We start from the raw sequence: 6,000 nt of genomic DNA on the forward strand, positions 1-6,000 counted from the left end.
GTGTATTTTTCTTGTGAAATTAACTCAGGTGAGGTCATTTTCTGTGCCTAAAAATAAAAAAGTTATTTATTATTGAAATAAAATGACTGCACTTTTAACGATCAGTTTAAATATTAAATATTAAAAATTAAATGATTAAACTAAGTTATTTATGAAACATATAGCAAAATAAATGTAGTAATAAAATACAGTTTTAGTAATAATATTTACAATATTGTATTATAAAATCTTAAATGATAAAATCTTAAACAACTTTATTATTATTATTATTATTATTATTGGAAGAAATCAGTGCAGGCTAGGTAATTTTCTGTCTAAAAATAAAATAATTAAATTAAATTAAGTTGTGAAATTGTCACACTGTGAGAAATAAAGTCACAATTACCTTTTTATTTTTTACTTTGAGAAGGAAATGGGTTTCACAATATATGTGTCATTTAATTGCAATAAATTATATACAATGTAATAATAAAATAAATTTTATAATAACAATACTATATAATACAATACTACTACTACTACTACTACTACTATCTCCCAAATGACCTTAATATGGAAAGTAAAAATAATTGTAATTATTTATTACATTTTATTTCTAAAACACAAAAAAATATTGTTTTTATTGTTAAATTGAATTAATAAATGGATTTCACCATTTACAGCCGTCATTTATTTGCAATAAATTGACTGTGAAAGCATGGCAAATTGTATTGTAATGCAATGACCTGTTATTTTCCACGAGTTTAAAATGTTACAAAAGTCACTTTCTCCACATTCCGATTCTGCTGTTGTGATCCTCTTTTCTCTTCCTGCTTTTCCTTTATGGCTACAGGAAGCCGGCTTAGTGCTGGGTGTCTGAGTGAGTTTGCCAGGCTTTCTATAGGAGAAATACATAATTAATGAAGAGTGTGCTATTTCTCTGAACACACAGGGAATCACTCCTTTCAACTTTGTCCCCTAAGATTAAATCCTTTTGACATTCAGTCAAATCTGCTGTGCACATTACAGATATAATATAAAGTAAAATCACTGAAAGATGTCAAATAAAAAAGATTAAAATAGCACCTCAAATTTAGAATATTTTTTGACAACTGTCTCTCGGGGGACTTGGGAACAGATACGCATCAAGCATTCTGTGGAATCCAGAAATAACCTTGTGTGCATCACCTCAACAAGCCTGCAGAAGTCCAAACATGCTGAGACATCCACAACCAACAAGACACTGAGAAATCAGCCACCCACACAATTTGGCCCTTCTTTTCCTCCGCTCGTCTCAAAGGACAGAATCAATGACAAATGAAAACCACGGTCCTCTCTTAAATCAAAGCGTGCACACACTGCAGTTTCCACCTTGTGTCTGGGTAACCGTGTCCTTGCCAGGTTATCCTCAAGGACAGGCGTGAGAGAGGCAGGCCTGCGAGGAGGAGGGGGTAACCGGGATCCACGCGCTCGGATGCTGCCACAGAGGACATGGCCACAGGTTGGCCATCTGACCACAGTTGTACAGTGTTTCAACATGAGACTTGCTGAATGATTATGTAGGAATTTACACAGCCAATACAACGAGAAATCCCCAACATCCAGCAAAAAAAAAATCATTGTAATTTCAATTGTAAAATAAATATTTTAAATTAAAGGTAAGTTTCTAGATTTAATGGGACATTTCATGTACACTGAAAAAAATTGGTGTAGAAACCATTTTTGTTTCACTCAGAAATTGATAGTAAATTTCACAATTATTTACAAAGAAACAGCGAGGAATACACTGAATTAAACATGACATTTTTAAGTAGAAAAACTGAAAAAAGTAATTTCTTGTAAATTTATCTTGTGGAAAAAAATGTTTTTTTTTGTTTTTTTTAAAGAGTGTAATTTGACAGTAAAACGGTGTTAAATATAAAATTTTGGAAGTAAAAAAAATGATCAAATCTTATAATTTACTGTGAATAAACTTAAGTTGACATTCCAAGAATTCTCTGTTTATCTGATGGTCATTTCTGATGTTTTTTGTTTCATTGTAAATGATGTACATCAGGGTTTTCTGTTATTTCCTGTATTATTATTATTATTGGAAGAAATCAGTGCAGGCTAGGTAATTTTCTGTCTAAAAATAAAATAATTAAATTAAATTAAGTTGTGAAATTGTCACACTGTGAGAAATAAAGTCACAATTACCTTTTTATTTTTTACTTTGAGAAGGAAATGGGTTTCACAATATATGTGTCATTTAATTGCAATAAATTATATACAATGTAATAATAAAATAAATTTTATAATAACAATACTATATAATACAATACTACTACTACTACTACTACTACTACTATCTCCCAAATGACCTTAATATGGAAAGTAAAAATAATTGTAATTATTTATTACATTTTATTTCTAAAACACAAAAAAATATTGTTTTTATTGTTAAATTGAATTAATAAATGGATTTCACCATTTACAGCCGTCATTTATTTGCAATAAATTGACTGTGAAAGCATGGCAAATTGTATTGTAATGCAATGACCTGTTATTTTCCACGAGTTTAAAATGTTACAAAAGTCACTTTCTCCACATTCCGATTCTGCTGTTGTGATCCTCTTTTCTCTTCCTGCTTTTCCTTTATGGCTACAGGAAGCCGGCTTAGTGCTGGGTGTCTGAGTGAGTTTGCCAGGCTTTCTATAGGAGAAATACATAATTAATGAAGAGTGTGCTATTTCTCTGAACACACAGGGAATCACTCCTTTCAACTTTGTTTCAGACCCCCAGTGGGCAGCGTCTGCAGGGTTCTCATGACACACAAACACGACCCCCCGGTGTCCTCTCCCCCCGTCTCAGGCTGAACAGACACAAAGCAACTCTCTCTATCTCTCTCTGCCTCCTTTTCAGTATCTTCCATTCTCTCACCCTCTCCCTCCTTTTCTTTCTCTCACCCATATTTCTCCTCCTATCGAACCCTAAATTCTTACTCTCTCCCGTGTGCAGTGGCGGCATGCTGGGGCTAAATTAATTTGACGGCGCTGCTTTCTTTCTATATTTTCTTTTGTTGCTTTTCAACTTCGTGATTAGTCCATAGCCCTGGTTTCATGCTAGACTTGGCAATTCCGTCTGGCAGACAGTGATCTTATCCTGCAGTCAAATATTGTAAGAACATGCTCCCAGTGGGAATCTGTGCCACAAGAGAGAGAGACTGAATGAGGAAAACTCTCATAAGATGAAAAACAACAACAGAACAACAAAAAAATACCACAGAAAAATAGTCCTTGGATATACAAACATCCATAAATAAAAAAAACGAATCTGTGTCTTTAACAAACATTGTGTTGTACTGTGAAGATGAGTGCAAAAAAGTGGCAACTAGTAGCTAGGAATAAACTTGTGAACTGGGAGTTTTCTGAGAGCTACAGCTTGTACCATCTGACCACCTCAGCTATGTTTAGGCATTGATAGTGCGAGTTCTGAGTCCAAGGGTGTGAACAACTCCAAGTAGAACGGCAGGTGTTGTCATCTCGAAATCACAATAATTATGACATGGCTTGAATGCAGCACTAGTTTGTCCGGTCTCGTCTACGTCTATGATAATGCTACCTCTGTGTTGGATTACCAGTGTGTTGGATTAAAGACTTTATAAACCTTCTTCTTCTTCCTGTGTTTATTGTTAGCAGCGTAGCTGTCACAGAAGACCGGACCCAAAAAGAAAATAAGTGCCTTTATCTCATTTAATTTTTTTGGTTTGTCAGTGTTTTTTGTTTGTTTTGGTCAATGGATCATGGAGAGCCAGAGCCCACCGCGACTGAAGAGCCATCGCGAGAAGAAGCGACTGAGCCTGTCATCACCCTGTAGCCTGAACCGACTGACGCGTCTGGCCAGAGGGAATTCTCGTGGAGTACGAGGGAATGGAAGCAAGTGACGCCCACCCTCCCGCCACTGAGAGTGAGTGTTTACTGGACTTGGACACTGTTTTTCAGTTTGGAGAGACTTTCCTTCCCCTGAGTCTGCCTAGTTATGTTCATCTGACTCGCTGGTCCCGCCCAGCCTCCCTCTCCTGCCTCCTCTCCAAATTGCTTTAAGAGACTTCATATTTTTGATTGGATTTCGTGCAATTTTTCATTCTCCTGAGTCCTTAGTCACTCCTACTGTCCAGTCATCTTCATCCCCCGTCAGTCCCTCTACGCCACCTCCTCTCAGTGGTGGGGCTCCATCTCGGGCCTGTTGGGAGTCTTCGTCTCTTGGACCTGAGGAGCCTGTGGCTCCGCCTCTGGCCTCAGATGGCTCTGCTCCACCTAATCCCAGTAGGCCCTCACTGCAAAACACAAGATCCAGGGGGCATGGTAGGATGGGTAGATGGGTAGGTTTAGGGGTAGAGATGAGTGGGTTTAGGGATCAGGGGTGGAGACGGGTAGGTTTAGGTATATGTAAGGTGGGTGGAGCTGGACCTGGATCCAATCACGCCCCCTGGATCTTGTGTTCTACAGTGAGGACCATCTCCCTAATCCCGCTGTCCTGACACCTGCACCTGAGCTCCTCCCACTCTCGATTCTGGCATTGGCCATCGGCCATTCGGCCTTGCCAGGCTCCCTTGGTCAGTCGGCTCCACCTGGGTCGGACTTCGTCATGCCTCCACTGCGGACTTGCAGCCGGTCTGCTGCTCTCCGGCCCTCCACCCCTTCGGCTATGGCCCGCTCCACCCTCACTCAGGCTCCGCCTCCTTCCTCAGTCGCTGCCTCTGGCTTCCAGATCCCCACCTACATCTCTCGGGCAATCATCACTATAGCTCCGTCACGGCTGCCTGGATCCTCGGCATCACTCTACCTCTAAAATTTTATACAACTGTTATTGTTATCCAACTATTATTATTATTATTGGGAGAACTGATGGAAAGGAAGAGTATAGGCCTGGGTAAATGTCAGGTTCTGCAAAAATGCAGCATCCATTATTTCTCTTTTTTTTGTTTTAAACAAATTTCATATTGGCATATCTTAGTCACTGGGGCGTGTTGTGTATCACTTCACAAGTAAAAGCAGGTTTACCAGTCACTCAAGTTTGGTGAGATCATTTTCCATTACAGTCCTGTCCTGCTCGAGTAAAACTTAATATTTAATGACTGCCAAGATACCACAACATAAAACATTATCATCTATGGGAATGTTTGATGCAGCTGTTAAAATAAACCTCTGCTGGAATATCGATCGATGTAAATCACTGTTCGGTCTAAGCAGCTCTCTAAAGATCTCTTCCGCAATTACTCATATAAAACCCTTGCCTTCTGTTCTGGTTCATCTGAGCAAATGTTTTAAAGAAGTGCATGACATATCATGGAACAAATATTACCGTAGTCAAATGAAGTTGTTTTTTAGGTTCACCAGCCATCTGCTCAGCACATTACACAGAAAAGGTGTCAAAGAAGCTTTATGATTCATTCTCATGATTAAGAACTGTTAGCTTGACTGGAACTTGCACATGTAGAATTCGTAGAATTGTTGTGGCATTGCCAATCATTCTAGGGATTCTATATTTGTAATGTGTCCTCGATCTAATTCTCTCTCAGCGTTAGCTGCTGCCGGCAAGCCTGACTGTTTTTCTCTGTGTACTGTGTTTGAGGACATGTTTCCCTAATGCTGCCCGACCACTCGCAGCCAGAGAGTCTGGCACAGGAATGATTACCTGTCTGTATGATCAATTACCTGATTACTCTCTGGATACACACTCGTGGCATGTCTCTGGAGTCATGCTCGCACACTCAACACACACACACACACACACGGTGGAGAGACTGAACACCAGGGCACTTTCTGACAGAAATGGGTTGTGAAAAGAGAGGAGAGAGAAAGTAAGAGAGTGAGAGTGTGAGTGAGTGAGTGAGTGAGTGAGTGAGTGAGGAGTGAGTGAGTGAGTGAGTGAGTGAGTGAGTGAGTGAGTGAGTGTGTGTGTGTGTGTGTGTGTGTGTGTGTGTGTGTGTGTGTGTGTGTGTGTGTGTGTGTGTGTGTGTGTGTGTGTGTGTGTGTGTGT

General features: G+C 39.4%; 2 long non-coding RNA genes across 3 annotated transcripts in view; one reads left to right on the plus strand and one right to left on the minus strand.

Moving 5' to 3' along the window:
• Positions 1-1,490: 1,490 nt before the first annotated feature.
• LOC107576724 (uncharacterized) overlaps positions 1,491-6,000 on the plus strand; it is a 25,949-nt gene continuing 21,439 nt past the window's right edge. The window contains exons 1-2 of the long non-coding RNA XR_001608107.1: positions 1,491-1,501; positions 1,693-1,703. This is a non-coding gene — a long non-coding RNA (uncharacterized lncRNA). The remainder of the gene's footprint in view (positions 1,502-1,692; positions 1,704-6,000) is intronic.
• Positions 2,585-6,000, minus strand: part of LOC107576713 (uncharacterized) — a 12,676-nt gene continuing 9,260 nt past the window's right edge. For both annotated transcript variants that reach the window (XR_001608106.1, XR_001608105.1), the window contains one exon: positions 2,585-2,670. This is a non-coding gene — a long non-coding RNA (uncharacterized lncRNA). The remainder of the gene's footprint in view (positions 2,671-6,000) is intronic.

This window comes from Sinocyclocheilus grahami, unplaced genomic scaffold (genome assembly GCF_001515645.1).
Source record: "Sinocyclocheilus grahami isolate Dianchi unplaced genomic scaffold, SAMN03320097.WGS_v1.1 scaffold32.1, whole genome shotgun sequence".
Classification (NCBI taxonomy): Eukaryota; Metazoa; Chordata; class Actinopteri; order Cypriniformes; family Cyprinidae; genus Sinocyclocheilus; species Sinocyclocheilus grahami.